The following is a 17,682-nucleotide window of genomic DNA, read 5'->3' on the forward strand; positions in this document are numbered from 1 at the left end:
CTAGAGACCATGAACCTTGTTCTGCAAGCCTAGCGCAGAGGCTTACTAGAATAATTCTTTGGGATTAAGGACAACTGAAAGATAGACCATGTCTCTCCTTAACCCTTCATGATAGATCAGAGAATAAGACCTGTGACAGGCTCAAAGCAGGGAGCATCCCTTACTGCAGGTGCCACTAACACTCATGGTCTCTCCATGCTACCCTCCCATTTTCCCTTTGCTCCTAATCAGCTACTTCACTGATATGGTTTGGCTGTGTCCCCACCCAAATCTCATTTTGAATTGTAGTTCCCATAATCCCCAGGTGTTGTGGGAGGGACCCAGTGGGAGGTAATTTAATAAGGGAGGGGCGGTTACCCTCATGCTGTCCTCATGATAGTGAGTGAGTTCTCACAAGATCTGATGGTTTTATAACGGGCTTTTCCCTCTTTGCTCAGCACTTCCCCTTCCTGCCATCATATGAAGAAGGATGTGTTTGCTTCCCCTTCCACTATGATTGTAAGTTTCCTGAGGCCTCCCCAGCCCTGCAGAGTTGTGATTCAATTACAACTCTTTCCTTTATAAATTACCCAGGCTTGGGTATGTCTTTATTAGCAGTCTGAGAACAGACTAATATACTCTCCCACTAACCACAACAACCATTTCTAATGTTTACTGCTGTACAAGCTCTGTGCCCAGCCATCTCTGCCTCTCTCTCAGCAAATGATTCTGACTCTTATTGTATTAAAAGAAAAGATACCACTAGACTTCCTCTCTCACTAATCTGGACTCCTAGGACAAACTGACATCTGTCTGTCCATCCTTCTTCCCTCCTGAACCAGTGAGTGTGTTCCTGCTTCAGCTGGAGGTGAGACCCCTGACTCTGTGATCATCAGCCTTTCTGCTCCATCGTTTTCTTCCTCTGGCTGCAGTACCTTCCATACAATGAATTCTCTCTGTGGGCACTTTTACTTTTTGGGAATCAAGCATTCTCAAAGCTCTGCAGTCCCACACAATGACAGGTCCATCCTTTTCCCTTCAAATCCTGTCTCCCTGTGACAGTGGACACTCAGTCTTCTCTTTCCTCTGGTCCAATTCTCAGCAAGGCGCAGCCTTCTGCCCCTGGGGTTTGACCAAAGTGGTTTCCCTCATCCTCTGTCCTTCTGCACTGCTCTGTGCCACTAAACACCGCTGATGACTCCCTGGCCTCAGCATCCCGCTCTGCCCTGGGTTCCTTGCTGATCCCCTCTTCTCTGATCATCCCCTCGCACTTCTGTGCATGCTCCCCTTCCCCTCCACACCTCTGGGTGTTGGAACACTGGGGTTCTGTCCTTAGCTGCTTCTCTGTTTTTCTGGGTTTCCTGGGTGACCTCCTTCAATAATATCATCTATTGATGACCCTGTATTTGTTCTTCTGGTCCAGAATCCTCCCAGACATGTACATCCTACCACACCCAAGAAATCTCCATCTGTACGTCCTGCAGGTCTACAGGTGCGACATGTTCAAAGTTGTTCCATCATTTCCCCTCGCAGAACAGTTCTCCTCTTCTCCTGGGTGTTTCCACTTGCACTTAACCCCACAGGCACACAGCCCTGTGGCTCTTAATGCCTCTGCCTCACTGTCATTTGAGACTCTCCAGTCATTGCTCATCTTCCTACAGGGAAGCATGACTCAGCTGGCCTCCTGTCCCAGATAATGTCCCATTAATCCATTCTCCACAGTCCAAGGGAAGCCCACACCACCAGCAGTTAGCCAAGTGCACAGAGCCAGAACCAGAGAGCCAGCGACATGAAGCAGATGTCACATGACTCCTGGTCAGGGTGGCCTCAAGCTGCTGCCTCACAGGATAGAGGATTTAGCCTGTGGCTCTCTACTCTTTGGAGGCCAGGGTGCTCTCCCATGGACAGGATTTAGGAGGCCCACAATAGCATTTGCCCCTTTGCCTTTTGCTGACAAACCCACTTGTGACTCACCCTTCCTGGGTGCATTGATTCATTGCGTCATCTCAGAGCTGAGACTTACCGACCTGAAAACCATTCCCTCTCTTTTTACATTTTTATGTAAACTTATATATAAATTATATCTATAGTGTACTCTCTTATAAAATAGATGTCACTATAGAAAAAATATAATACAGATAAGTCAACAGAAAAAAATGAAATGCATCCTTCAAGTCTTTTCTCTAAGTAAATACATACTTTTTACAAATATGGATCATAATATCCATTTGGTTTTGAAATCAGATGTGCACTTAACAATAAACTGTAAACAAATTTCCATGCCATTAAATATTCTACCAACACAGCATTTGTATGGTCACATAGAACTCCAATGAATCAATGTACCATCATTTACTTAGCCAATTCCCCACTGTTGGATATTTGGGTTGTTTCCAGTTTAAAGGGTTTTAGTAAGCGGACCCTCCCAGGGAAATGTTCCCCCTACGGGAATCACTTGCAATCTTCCAAATGACAGTTTTTCAGCTTCAACAGTCTTGAGATCTAACATGCACCAAGGACTATTTCTAGGCCATCTCATCTACTCCATTAGTCTGTTAATTCCCACACTCATACCACACTTCTAATCACTGTCACTTTGTACCTTCTAGGACACCCCCAATCTTTTATTCACTCCTCAAAGTTTTCTAAAGTAGCCTCATAAATGTGTTCTTTTATTTAAAAAAAAAAAAGCTTTCAGTATGTTTACAAAAATAATACCATCTTGTGGTAGAAAACTGAGAACACACAAAAATTGTAAACCATTTATAGATAACCATGGTTAATATTTGGAATCTCCCATCTTTCTCTAAGCATAATTGTAAATATACTTTACTAAAAATGAAATCATGTCATGCCATGCATTCCATCCTGCAGAAACTTTATGCCCACCAGAAATGTACAGAAATGCCCCCTTTCCTATAGGCATCCCAGCATATACACACACATTTTCAAAGTTTTATCAATTGAATATTTTAGTTTGCATTTCTTTGAATATTAGTGAGACAGAACATCACTTTTAGAAATTTATTGGCATTTTGACTTCTTTCTCGTGAATTGGTTGTAATTGTCGTTGGTCCTTTTTGCCTTTTTGCCACATCAGAGATGTGGAGGTGTCCTTACTGAATATTAAGAAGCCCTTGACATGTGAAGGTTTGATCCTCTGTGACATTTCTCACAGGTGCCCTTTCCACTTAATTTTTAAGGCTTTTTGGTATTTGGAAGTTTAAAATCGCTTGTGTGGGCAAATCTATCTTCGATATTCTACCTTTGTCTTGAAGTTTAGGAAGCCCTTCTTCACCCCAAGGTAATAAAACTGTGTATCTACAGTCTCCTTTAGTGGTGGTATGATTTCATTTTCATTGTTTAAATTTTTAAATCATCCGGGATTTCTTTTGGTGCATGGGATGACAGATTTAACTTGTATTTTTTTCAGCTATGCCAACTGCATTTGTTGACAATCCTTCCTAGAATCATGACTTTAAATGTCACTCTTTTTGTTTTGGCTGCTACAGAACAATATCTGCAACTGGGTAGTTAAAAAGCAACATAATTTTATTTCTCACCTTTCTGGAGGCTGAGAGTCCAGGATCAAGAGGCTGGCAGATTCATTGTTGAGGGCCTGGTCTCCACGTTCAAGATGGCGCCCTGATGCTGCATCTTCTGTTGGGGAGAAACGTTGTGTCCTCCCATGGCGGAAGGTGGAAGGACAAAAAGGGCTGAACACTGCATGAAGCTTCTTTTATAAGGGCCTTAAATCCCATTCATGAGGAAGGAGCCCTCGCGGCCTAATCAATCTTACAGGCCCTGCCTCTTAAGGCCATCACATTGCTAACACTTGAATTTTGGAGGGGACACATTCAAACCATCACAGCCACTATTTACATATTCTAAACCTATTTGTTAGTTCTGTTTCTGAATTTAGTATTCTTCCCTTGATCTTGCATAGATTCTTTTGCCACTGCCACACTTTAAGAATTATTGTAGCTTCATAACATATTTTGTCAGTTTGGCAAGGCAGATTTTCTTCCAAAATTCTTTTATTGTATTTATTGGACATTGTTATGAATTTATTTTCCCAGGATCCCTCCTTCCACAACTTGCACAATTTTCTAACTTTGCTGGTACAGGAAAAAGCCATTAATTCTGTCATTTAAGGCAAAGCAATAGGCTAGCTTACCAAATACTTTTATAAGCTCTAATTAATGTTTTTCAATTGATTTGCTTGGATTTTCTAAATAGCTATAACATTTGCAGATAACGATCAATCATTTTGATTTTCCTTTAAGATATTTATCATTCCTGTTTCTTTTTCCTGTCCTATCACAGTGGCTAAAACTTCTCAAAGAGTATAGAATACTGATCGGGGTCCCCTTGACTACATGCTCCCGTACGGTAAAGGTTGCATTTCTGTGATGCTCCTGACCTTCCTCGAATTCTCATATTTTCCTTCTTGGGAGCATTTGTTTGGGAGAAAGAATTTGCCTGCATGGCTTAGCCTCTTCTGGATTCTCTTTGAATCTGCCACCTGAGAAGACAGCATTGTCTGGTTTTCTCTGCTTCCTGAAAGAGCCAGCCCTAGCTGGGTATGGGTGGGGAGAGTCAGAGCTGCCAGTGGCTGTAGTATGTTGTCTAATTCAGGGACTACTGACAAGCCCTTCTGGCTTCAGATCTAAAGCCACATGCTGCAGTTGGCTTTATCAGTAATGAAGCTGACATTCTGACCCATGTGTCTGATGACTCCTCTCAACTGATTTCAAACTGAGACAGGGAAGAATTGATGATGGTGAGCTTGCTTGTTTTGCTCTTGACCATAGTAAAACTCACCATTAAATATGATGTTGGTTGTTCCTTTTGGACAGATAATCTCTACTATGTAAGAAAATATCCTTTAATTCTAGCTTACTAGTTTTAATAAGAAATGGATATTTAATGGTATTAAATGTTATTGTATCATCTATTGAGATACAATCGTATTTTATCATATTTTATTTTTATTTTATCTCATAATATACCAAAGGATGGTAAAACATGTTAATAATGTTTTTAAAGCTAAACAAATTTTGCAGTCCTACAATACACTATTTGAACATATGTATTATTCTTTGAGCACTTCCTGGATTTGATTTGTTGATCTTTTACATACAATTTTTTGTCTTTTTTTATTTCAACAGTTTTTGGGGTACAGGTGGGTTTTTATTACATGGATAAGCTCTGTAGTGGTGAATTCTGAGATTTCAGTGCACCCCTCACCTGAACAGTGTACACTGTACCCAATATGTAGGCTTCTATACCTTACCTCCCCAATATCCCCCCCAAGTAACCAAAGTCCATTATATCACTTTTATGCCTTTGCATCCTCATAGCTTAGCATACAATATTTGGTTTTTCATTCGTGAGTTACTTCACCTAGAATAATGGCCTCCAGGCCAGGCACAGTGGCCCATGCCTGTAATCCCAACACTTTGGGAGGCCAAGGCAGGCGGGTCACTTGAGGTCAGGAGTTGGAGACCAGCCTGGACAACATGGCGAAACTCCGTCTCTACTAAAAATACAAAAATTAGCTGGGTGTGGTGGCGCATGTAATCACAGCTACTTGGGAGGCTGAGACACGAGAACCCCTTGAACCTGGGAGGTGGAGGTTGCAGTGATCCGAGATCACGACACTGCACTCCAGCCTGGGCAATAAAGTGAGGCTTTGTCTCAAAAAAAAGAAGAAAAAAAAAGAATAATAGCCTCCAGCTCCATCCAAGTTGCTGCAAAAGACATTATTTCATTGCTTTTCATGGCTTAGCAGTATTCCATGGTGTATATATATGCCACATTTTCTTTATAAACTTGTGGATCAGTGGGCACTCAGGTTAGTTCCATATCTTTGCAACTGTGAATTGTGTGGCTATAAAACATTCAGTGCATGTTTCTTTTTCATATAATGACTTCTTTTTCTTTGAGTAGATATCCAGGAGTGGGACTGCTGGATCAATGGCAGTTCTACTTCTAGTTTTTTAAGGAATATCCATATTGTTTTCCATCATGGTTGTACTAATTTACATTCCCACCAGCAGTGTAACAGTATTCCCTTTTCACCACATTCATGCCAACATCTATCGTTTTTTGACTTTTTAATTATGGCCATTCTTGCTGGAGTGAGGTGGAACCTCATTGTGGTTTAATTTTGCATTTCCCTGATGATTAATGATGGTGAGCATTTTGTCATGTTTGTTGGTCATTTGTATATCTTCCTTTGAGAAATGTCTATTCATGAACTTTGCCCACTTTTTGATGGGATTATTTGGGGTTTTTTTCTTGCTAATTTGTTTGAGTTCCTTGTAGATTCTGGATGCTAGTCCTTTGTCAGATGCATAGTTTGTGACTATTTTCTCCCACTCTGTGGGTTGTCTATTTACTCTGCTAATTATTTCTTTTGCTGTGCAGACGGTTTTTAGTTTAATTAGGTCCCATTTATTTATTTTTGGTTTTGTGGCATTTGCTTTCTTTGTCTTAGTCATGAATTCCTTGCCTAAGCCAACAGCCAGAAGAGTTTTCCCAATGTTATCCTCTAGAATTTGTATGGTTTTAGGTCTTAGATTCAAGTCTTTGATCCATCTTGAGTTGATTTTTGTATAAGGTGAGAGATGGGGGTCCAGTTTCATTCTTCTGCATGTGATTTGCCAGTTTTCCCAGCACTATTTATTGAATAGTGTGTCCTTTCCCCAATTTATGTTCTGCATGTTTTGTTGAAGATCAGTTAGCTGTAAGTATTTCGCTTTATTTCAAGGTTCTCTATTCTGTTCCATTGGTCTACATTCCTTTTTTTTATACCAGTACCATGTTGTTTTGGTAATTATAGCTTTGTAGTATACGTTGGGTAATATGATTACATCAGATTTTTTTCTTTTTGATTAGTATTGCTTTGGCTATGCAGGCTCTTTTTTTTGGTTCCATGTGAATTTTAGGATTGTTTTTTCTAGTTCTGTGAAAAATGGTGATGGCATTTTTGTGCGAATTGCATTGGATTTGTAGATTGCTTTGGGAAGTATGGTCATTTTCCCATTCATGAGCATGCAATATGTTTCTATTTGTTTGTATCATCTATGATTTCTTTCAGCAGTTTTTTGTAGTTTTTCTTGTAGAGATCTTTTACCTTCTTGGTTAAGTATATTCCCAGATTTTGTTTGCAGTTATCGTAAAAATAATTGGGTTCTTCATTGGATTCTCAGCTTGGTTTTTATTGGTGTATAGCAGTACTACTGATTTGGGTACGTTGATTTTGTAACCTGTGACTTTACTGAATTTGTTTATCAGATCTAGGAACTTTTTGGATGAATCTTCAGGGGTTTCTAGGTATATGATCACATCACAAGTAAAGAGTGACAGTTTGACTTCCTCTTTTCCAATTTTGATACCCTTTATTTCTTTCTCTTGTCTGATTGCTCTGTCTGGTACTTCCAGTACTCTGTTAAATAGAAGTGGTGAAAGTGGGCATCCATGTCTTGTTCCAGTTCTCATGGGGAATGCTTTCAACTTTTCCCTGTTCGGTATGATGTTGGTTGTCAGTTTGTCATGAATGGCTTTTATTACTTTGAGGTAAATCCCTTCTTTGTCTATTTTTTTAGGGTTTTTATCATAAAGTGATGCTGGATTTTGTCAAATGATTTTTCTGCATCTATTTAAATAATCATATGGTTTTTGTTTTTAATTCTATTTATGTGATGTATCACATTTATTGACTTGTGTATGTTAAACCATCCCTACATCCCCAGTATGAAACCCACTCGATCATGATGTATTGTCTTTTTGATGTGCTACTGTATTTGGTTAGCCAGTATTTTGTTGAGGAGATTCACATCTATGTTCATTGGGGATATTGGTTCGTAGTTTTCTTTTTTTGTTATGTCCTTTCCTGGTTTTGGTATTAGGGTGATACTGGCTTCACAGAATGATTTAGGGAGCATTCCCTCTTTCTCTATCTTTTGGAATAGTCTCAGAAGGATTTCAACGGATTCAGGAGAAAACCAATTTTTCTTTGATTGGTAGAATTCAGCCGTGAACTCATCTGGTCCTGGATTGTTTTGTTGTTGGCAAGTTTTTTTGATGACTGATTCAATCTTGCTACTTGTTACTGATCTGCTCAGGTTTTCTGTTTCTTCCTGATTTAATCTAGGAGAGTTGTATGTTTCCAGGAATTTATCCATTTTCTCTAGATGTTCTAGTTTTTTATATGCCATTTTTGTAATTATATTTGTAACTGATGTTACTCTGGCTTTGTTTGCTGTTGTTCCTGGTGGCTATTATGTTTGTTGTGTTTTGTCTTTTTCTGAATATTTCTTTGACAATATTTTTAATTTCTTCAACAAAATTGATATACTTTGGCTTTCTACCTTTTCATTATTTCACTTTTCATTTTCCTGAAAAATCATTTCATTAACACTTCCAAATGAATTAAAATTTTAAAATATTTCTTCAATATTTAAAATTTTACTATCTAGTTTTAGCCTCCTTTCCCTAAGGCTATATATCTGTGCTCATTCTCTTTTTTTTTTTAATTGACCTTGGTAGAGTTTTTTTTTACATTTTCTTTTTGAAATGATACTGAGTTTTTCAATCATTTCAACTATTTTTCTATTTATTTCATTCATTTCTAAATTTGTTAGTTCTATATTCTTGCCTTTTTAGTTTTATTTTTATATTATTTTATCTGTTGTAACAGTGCTTAGTTCCTTTATTTTCCTTCTTTCTTTGTTTCATAATAAAGACATTTAAGGCTACGAATTTTCTTCTGAAGACAACTTTGGCTACCTTCCACAAATTTTGTGATGTAGTACTCTTGATGACATTCATTTGAAGCTAAATATCTTATTTCTGATTTGATTTCTTCTATAACCTACAAGTTATTATTTAAAATGTTTTTGTTTTTGTTTTGAGATGGTGTCTCACTCTTTTGTCCAGGCTGGAGTTCAGTGGTGAGCTCTCAGCTCACTGGAACCTCCACCTTTTGGGTTCAAGCAATTTTCCTACCTCAGCCTCCCAAGTAGCTGGGATTACAGGAGCCTGCCACGATACCTGCCTAATTTTTTTGTATTTGTAGTAGAGATGGGGTTTCACCATGTTGGCCAGGCTGGTCTCAAATTCCTGACCTCAAATGATCCACCCACCTCGGCCTCCCAAAGTGCTAGGATTACAGGCGTGAGCCACCACGCCTGACCTGTTTTTAATATCCAAGTGCTTTGGTGATTTTTGCTTTTTCTAAGAGTGCTGATATGTTTTCATTTTGTTCACTTGTAGTCAGACAATAAATAAATACATTTCTTTGAAAATTACTAATATTTTCTGTATGGTCTAGGATATGAACAAATGTCCATGCAAAAACAAATCTATAGATATTTGAAAAGACTGTGTGTTGTTGATTTACAAACTACAAAGTGCAATATGTACATTAAATCTATTTATTTATTATATAATAGTAGGCAATGCCTCTGCCACTACCCAACACATTGGGTAGTTTCCTCCCGATTTAAAATAGTTGTTTCTTGGTTGTTTCTCTTTACACCACCATTCCACTACAAGTTCTTGCCCATTTTTCTATGGGACTGCCCACCTTTTACTAATTCATTTGTAGGATCTCTCTTTTCAGTAGAATTTTTGGGTACCTAGACCACTAAGGGTCAATAAGAGGAAGAGGGGAAGAAGTAGGAAGTCTTGGGAACACCAAATATCATCCCAACCAGATGACTAGTGCTGACAGATTGGCCTTTGACGCGTAAGGCTCGGAAGGTGAGCTAAGAGACAATTCAGCCCAGAGTCAGTCTCCATGGAGCCTCCTGGTACTCTCAACAGAAATTCCTGTTCTTCCTAATCCATCTGAGGATATCTTCACCTACATCTCCACTCCTTACAGCCCCATCTTTTTTGGTTTCAAATTATGGAGAAACTCTCATTACAGATTTCTCTGATTATTTCTACCTGGCATTTGTTTCCATTGCTTTTTTTCTTTGAGACAGTCCATTTTTATTTATTTATTTTTGTATTATGAAGTGTAAGATGCAAATAGAAAAGTACACACACCAGGAAAAATGCTGATGAATTATCATGAACACTCCTGTAACTAACACCCAATTCAAGACACAAAACACTCCCAGAAATTCCTCTTATGTCCCTTCCTAATTATTACCTCCTCTTGCTCTTTCAAGGCAATCATTATCTTTTTTTTTTTTCTGAGACAGGGTCTCACACTGTCTCAGGGTCACACTGCAGCCCAGGTAGGAATGCAATGGTGTCATCACAGCTCACTGAAGCCTCCACCTACCAGGCTCAAGCAATCCACCCACCTCAGCCTCTCAAGTAGCTGTGACTACAGGCATGCACCACCATACCCAGCTATATTGTTTTTAGTATAGATGAGGTCTCCCTATGTTGCCCAGGCTGGTTTCAAACTCTTAAGCTCAAGCAATCCTCCCACCTCAACCTCCCAAAGTGCTGGGATTACAGGTGTGAGCCACCATGCCCTGCCAGCAATCATGAACTTGACTGTAATCACTGTAATTTGGTTTTGCCTGTTTTCTAATCTTTATATAAATTGTGTAATACAGGATTTATTCTTAAGTATTTGACAAGTTTCCTTATTCAATATTATATTGTAAGAGTCATCCAGTAACTTGTTACTTGTTACCAGTAACTACAATATATCCATCTTCGTTACTGTATGTTTTCCATGGTAGGAATATACCCACAATTAACTTATCCATTCTCCTGTTGATGGACATTGGGATTGTTTCTAGTTTGGGGCTATTAGGAACAATGCTACTATGAACATTCTAGTAGGTGTCCTACACATGTATACACATTTCTATTGGGAATTTCTGTACACATTTCACCTGCGAGTGAAAATTTTGGGTAACTTCAACTTGAGTAGATAATCTCAGTTTTCCAAAGTAGTTGTACCAAACGTATGTGTATGGAAGTCCACATTGCTCCAAATCCTCAAAAACACTGGTCTTTGCAAACTGTGCCCATTCTAGTGGCTATGTAGTCATATTTCAGTGTAGCTTTAATTTGTGTTTCTCTGCTGACTAATAAGCTTAAGCCCCTTTCATGTATTTATTGTTACTTGGATATTCTCTTGTGGAGTATCCACTCCAGTCTCTTGCCCATTTTTCTACTGAGTTGCCTCTCTTTTTCTTATTGATTTTTAGAAGTTCAGTTCTTTATATGATCTAAATATGTGCACTGTCAGTTTTATATGTTGGAAATATCTTTCTTCACCCTACGGTTTGCTTGCTTTTTTTCCTCTCTTAATAGTATCTTTTGATGACAAGTTATTAATTTAAATAAAGTATAATTAATCAATTATTGTGCTCTACTTTAAAAATTATTCCTTACCAAAAGTAATGAAGATGCTCATTTATCACCTAGAATCTTCATTTTCCTTTTTTTTTTCTTTTGCTTCTCATTACAATCCACCTGAAGGTAAAAACTTGTTTACATAGAATTTGAGATATAGGTCAAATTTATTTGTTTGCCCTGTCCACTCTGCAATGGTACCCTGTATGTTTAAGTCTAATTTGGGCCCACTAGACTATTCATTGTTTTCATGTTTGTTTTTGTGCCCGTGCCACATGGTCATAATGACCATAGTTTTACAGTAAACCTTAGTTTCCACTAGAGTTAATTCTCTCAACTTAGTTTGGAGGAAGTATGGCTTTGCTATTCTTGAAAGATTTATGACAATTCTATGCAGTCAATGTGTGCGCAGCTCCTCCCAGCAGTAGCCCCTGGGTGGGTTCTGGCCAGGCCTGGCTCCTTTCCATCCTGCCCATCCACTCACCTCACATGGAGGCTGCTGGCTTCCTCAGCCAGGCCAATAACTGAGTGCACCTGCTTCTTCTCTACCTTCTGAGCTCCACCACCTCTCTCTGCAATTCCCTTCTTCTCAGGTGGTACAAGGGCAGATTAGCAAGTATATGGCAAAAAAGACTCATAAAGAGGGAGAAACTGTCAGTCCCTACTTCCTGTAAGTCCCCATAATCTTTGCATGATTCCTTGAAAACCCTCCCTTGGCTTTGGGACTCGCCAGTCACACATCCACCTCCATCCTCTATAGGAAGAAAAAGGGATAACTCTTTCTCCTTTAACTCTAAACTCCAAAAAAAAATCAACTTACTCTCTCCTCTCAAGGGACAGTGTATTAGTCCATTCTAGCATTGCTATAAAGAAATACCTGAGACTGGGTACTTTATCAAGAAAACAGGTTTAATTGGCTCATGGTTCTGCAGGCTGTACAGGAAGCACGGTAGCATTAGCTTCTGAGGAGGCCTCAGGAAACTTACAAATCATGGCAGAAGGCAAAGGGCAAGCCAGCATTTCACATAATGGGAGCAAGAGGAAGAGTGGGAGGTGCTTGCTGCACACTTTTAAACAACCAGAACTCCAGAAAACTCACTCACTATACAGTACCACTGAGGGATGGTGCCAAACCATTCGCGAGAAACTGCCCTCATGATCCAATCACCTCCCACCAGACCCCACCTCCAACACGGGGGATTAAAATTTGACATGAGATTTGGTGGGGACACAGATCCAAACGATATCAGACAGGGTCTTAGGGCCAGCTGGGGCAGCCCTCAGTCCTCACTGCCAAGAAGAAACTGACTCCCCACTGCGGGCAGCTCTCTGAACTTGGAATGTGGGGTGCTTGGTACTTTCATACTCAGTTTGGGCCTTAGATGTACTAGGCCACTTCCTGTTTCACTGTACTGTTTATTGTTTCCCAACTTTTTTTTTTTCCAACTGCCTTAGTCCATTCCTGCTGCTGTAACAAAATACTACAGATTGGGTAATTCATAAACAGCAAGGATTTATTTCCTCACAGACCTGGAGACTGCAGAGTCCAAGATCAAGGCAATGGCAGATCTGTAGTTCTGGGGTCTGGTGAGGGCCTCCCTCTGCTTCCAAGATGCACCTTGAATGCCGTGTCCCGACATGGCAGAAGGTGAAGGTCAAAAGACCCTGGCTAGCTCCCTCCACCCTTTAACAAGGTCACTAGTTCCATTCCTGCAGGAGGGGCCCTCGTGACTCAATCATTCCCTTAAGTCTCTACTATTTTAGTACTATCATATTGGTAAGTCAGTTTCAACATATGGATTTTGAGGAATACATTCAGACCTTACCACCAACTTTTCGTTAAACCACATCGCAAGTCTTGAGGTGTTGTTGTTGTTGTTGTTGTTGTTGAGGTGTTGTTGTTGTTGTTGTTGTTGTTGTTGTTGCTGTTTTGAGATGGAGTCTCATTCTGCTGCCCAGGCTGGAGTGCAGTGGCATGATCTCAGCTCACTGCAAACTCCACCTCCTGGGTTCAGGCGATTTTCCTGCCTGAGCCTCCTGAGTAGCTGGGATTACAAGCACCCACTATCGTGCCTGGCTAATTTTTGTATCATTAGTGGAGATGTGGTTTCCCCGTGTTGGCCAGGCTCGTCTCAAACTCCTGACCTCAAGTGATCCACCTGCCTCGGTCTCCCAAAATGCTGGGACTGCAGGTGTGAGCCACCATGCCTAGACAAGTCTTGAGTTCTTAATTTCAATTTTTTTTGAACAACTAAAAATAATTATTGAGATAATTTTTTCAAAACATGATGTGTTTGAACTATTTTCTGCATCCTTGCATGTCTGAGAATCTCTTTCCAATATACATGAACATTAAATAGGCTCAGAATGGAGTTATTGGGTTACAGTATTTTCCCCTCCATACCTTGTAGCCATTTCTCGGTTGCTTTGTGCCACTTTGTCATATGAAGAAACCTGCTACCAATTAACTAATCTGGTTTTTCTATGTTAAAAATTAGGAGTTGTTTCTTTATCCCTGAAATACCAAACTGTCATCAGAATATGTTCAGGTGTGTTTCTATATTTTCACAAAATATCCTGAAAGATACTTTTAATTTAAAGGCAAATCTTACTTTTTAAGGGTGCTTGAAAGGGGTTTTAATTTGGAGAGAAGACATTCTACTCATCAGCTCAGGGAACTCGTCTTAGTCTTCCTGGGCTGCTCAGTTGTTCTGGAGGCTGCAGAGTCCAAGATCAGGTGCCATCAAGGCAGGTTTCCTGCTCAGGCCTCTTGGCTTGGAGGCAGTTGCCATCTTGCCCTCTGTGTGCTCACATGACCTCTTCCTTGTGCATCCACAGAGAAAGGGAGAGCTCTAGTATCTCTTCCTCTTCTATAAGGACACCAGTTCTATAGGATCAGAACTCCATCCTTATGACCTCACTTAACTTTATTTATCTCCTGATATGGTTTGGATCTGTGTCCCCACCCAAATCTCATGTTGAATTATAATCCCTAGTGTTGGAGGTAGGACATGGTGGAAGGTGATTGGATCATGAGGGTAGAGTTCTCATGAATGGTTTAGCACCATCCCCTCGGTGCTGTTCTTGTGATAGTGAGTGAGTGAGTTCTCATAAGATCTGGTTGTTTTCAAAGTGTGTGGCACCTTCCCTGTCTCTCTCTTTTGCTCCTACTCCAGCCATGTAAGACATCCCTGCTTCTGCTTCACCTTCCACCATGATTGAAAGTTTGCCAAGGCCTCCCCAGCCATAATTTCTGTACAGCCTGTGGAACCATGAGCCAATTGAACCTCTTATGATGAACTGATGGGTGCTGACGAGTTGATGGGTGCAGCACACCAACATGGCACAAATATACATATGTAACAAACCTGCACGTTATGCACATGTACCCTAGAACTTAAAGTATAATAAAAATAAGTAAATAAATAAATAAATAAATAAAAATTACCCAGTCTCAGGTATTTCTTTATAGCAATGCAAGAACAGACTAATACAACTCCTTAAAGACCATGTCTCCAATAAAATCACATGGGGGTTAGGGCGTCAGCATATGAACTGGGGGCATGAGGCACAATTCAGTCCACAGCAAAAGGTATATTGTCTTACTTCTTTACTTATTATGTTCTCCCTACTCTCATTTCTCCTAAGATATACACATTTCCTGAATCTGTCTTTGGCATTACTTTTCTTTATGTGCATCATTTTGTTCCTTTCATACTCTGAGTTTGAGAGGATTTCTGTGTCTTGTCTTTTAAATCACTGACTTGGTTTTCTGCAGTCTCAATCACTGTATAAATTTCATTTTAAAACTTGAAATATGGTTTTCATCCCAGAGGACTCTTCCTTGGCCCTCTCTCATTCCTCTTTCAGACAATGTTTATCTAGATTCTCAGTGATAGTATGGATTTGGGATTTTCACAAATTTTCTCACTTCTCGCAGCAACTCTTGTTTCATAAAAAGACATTTACCCTGGGACTCAAAAATCATCCATTCTTTCCCACTGTTGAATTAGAGTTCATGCTTTGCTTATCCTTGAGTGGGGAAGGAGAGAATGACAAAGGGAAGGATAAAGTCTGTGACTTTCTTCAAATGCTAGTTAAGGTGGTATATTAATTATCTTTTGCTGCATAGCAAGTTACTCCAAAAATCTAAAGGGCTAAAGCAGCAAACATTCCTAATTTTACAGTTTCTGCAGGCCAGGAAACTGAACATGGCTTTTGGTGGGTGGTTCTGTCTCTCAGGAGGCTGTCGTCACCCTCAGGCTCCACTAGGGCTGAAGGTTTTCCTGCCCCTTCCCCAGCCCCACTTCTGGGGCCGACTCACCACAAGGCAGCTAGCTTCCCCCAAGGGGAGCCACTGAGGAGGAAGCTACAGAGAGCACCCAACGCAGAAGCCATAGTGTTTTTATAATTTATAACCTAATCACAAAAGTGGCCACCCGTCACTTCTGCTTTAGTGGCACCATATCTGTGAGAAGCAAGTCACAAAGCCTAGCCCAGCCCATGTGAGAGCAGGTTACACAAGGGCATGAATAAAGGGCCATCTCCAATGCTGCCCACCACAGATGGGTTGGATCACGATTATGTGTGTCTGTGGTCAAGTATTTGCAGGCCCAAAGAGAAGAGGACAGACATTAATCCTACGGAAATTTTATTTTTCTGTAACAGAGGCGTGGAAATTAAAAAAAAAAAAACTAGCAAGAGTGATGGCTAGGGAGCCCCACCACTAGGGCAGGGTATTCCGTTCCCGTTTCTTGTGTGCTTCATTTTTTAATCTATACCATCCTGAATGGCAGGCGCTGTGCACCTTTCTGAAGCATGCATGACTGCCCCCCAGGTGCCCACCACAGCCCTCCTCATCTTGCTCACTGCTGCCAGCAGCTGAGTGTGACATGAGATGCTGAGGTTCTGGGCACACTGTGGGGCTCAGGGGTCCTTTCTGAACCTGCCAATGAGGCAAGATCTGCCCCCACTGTCACCCCAGGGCCCCAGCCTGCATTTCTGTCTACTCACACCCTTGGCCAGCTGGTCTACCCTTCCTCAAGCCTGCCCACCCTGTTGATGCCAGAAATGTCTTAAACTTTTTGTCACAGGGATGCACTTTGTCCTAAGTTTAATCACTGATACAGATTTTCTCCATTTTTCTCATTTTCCTTTATTTCAGAGATGATTTGAGATGGAGGTAGGGGATTAAATTTGAAAGCATATGCTCTCTCAAATTATTTTTCGTCCTTAAGTGACTTTACACTGTCCCGCTTTGATCTATTAGGGTGATTTTAACCTCTAATTATCAGAGGGCAGACTTTCCACCTTACATCATTGTGCTTGACTGATGATCCTCTTACCCCCAATGACAGTGTCAGTCGAGAAAAAATGACGAGACAAGTTCCAATCACTTTAGGAGGTTTGTTTGCCAAAATTAAGGACACACGCCCATGACACAGCCTCAGGAAGTCCTGATGACATGTGCCTAAGGTAGTCGGGGCACAGCTTGGTTTTATACATTTTAGGGGGACGTGAGACATCAATCAGTATATGTAAGAAGTACATTGGTTCCATCCAGAAAGGCAAGGACAACTTGAAGCAGGGAGGGGTCTTCCAAGCCACAGATAGATGAAGAGACAAATGGTTGCATTCTTTTGAGTTTCTGATAAGCCTTTCCAAAGGAGGCCATCAGAATATGCATCTAGCTCAGTGAGCAGAGGGATGACTTAGAATAGAATGGGAGGCAGGTTTGTCCTGAGCAGTTCCCAGCTTAGTAATGTTGGGGTCCCAAGATTTTCCTTTCACAGCAGAGACTCACATAATCAGTTAAATAACTCTTTAAAAGCCATGACCCTTGTGGTCTAGTCTCAAATAAGCATCTTGATTAGGAAAACACCATCCAGCAACCAAGAGATTATATCAAAGTAATGGCCTTTCTTTCTTTATCCAATTCCCATCTACTCTCAGGCCTCTTTCTGTTGAAGTCTCCCCTGATACTCCTGGTCCCTGCCTTAGCCCTTGCCCCTCTTCTTTTCCCTCCCACCCCTTCTACATCTTTTCTCACAAAACTACATATCAAGAAACCAAAATAACCGACAGGAAGTGTATTAGTCCATTCTTGCACTGCTACAAAGAAATACCTGAAACTGAGTAATTTATAAAGAAAAGGGGTTTAATTGGCTCTTGGTTCCACAGGCTGTACAGGAAGCATGGCTTGGGGAGGCTTCAGGGAACTTACCGTCATGGCCAAAGGTGAAGGGGAAGCAGGCACATCTTACATGGCAGGAGCAGGAGGAAGACATAGAAGTGGGAAGTGCTACACACATTTTAACAACCAGATCTCATGAGAACTCAGTAGCATGAGAACAGCAAGGGGAAAAT

The sequence above is a fragment of the Rhinopithecus roxellana genome, chromosome 14 (assembly GCF_007565055.1).
Source record: "Rhinopithecus roxellana isolate Shanxi Qingling chromosome 14, ASM756505v1, whole genome shotgun sequence".
Lineage (NCBI taxonomy): Eukaryota > Metazoa > Chordata > Mammalia > Primates > Cercopithecidae > Rhinopithecus > Rhinopithecus roxellana.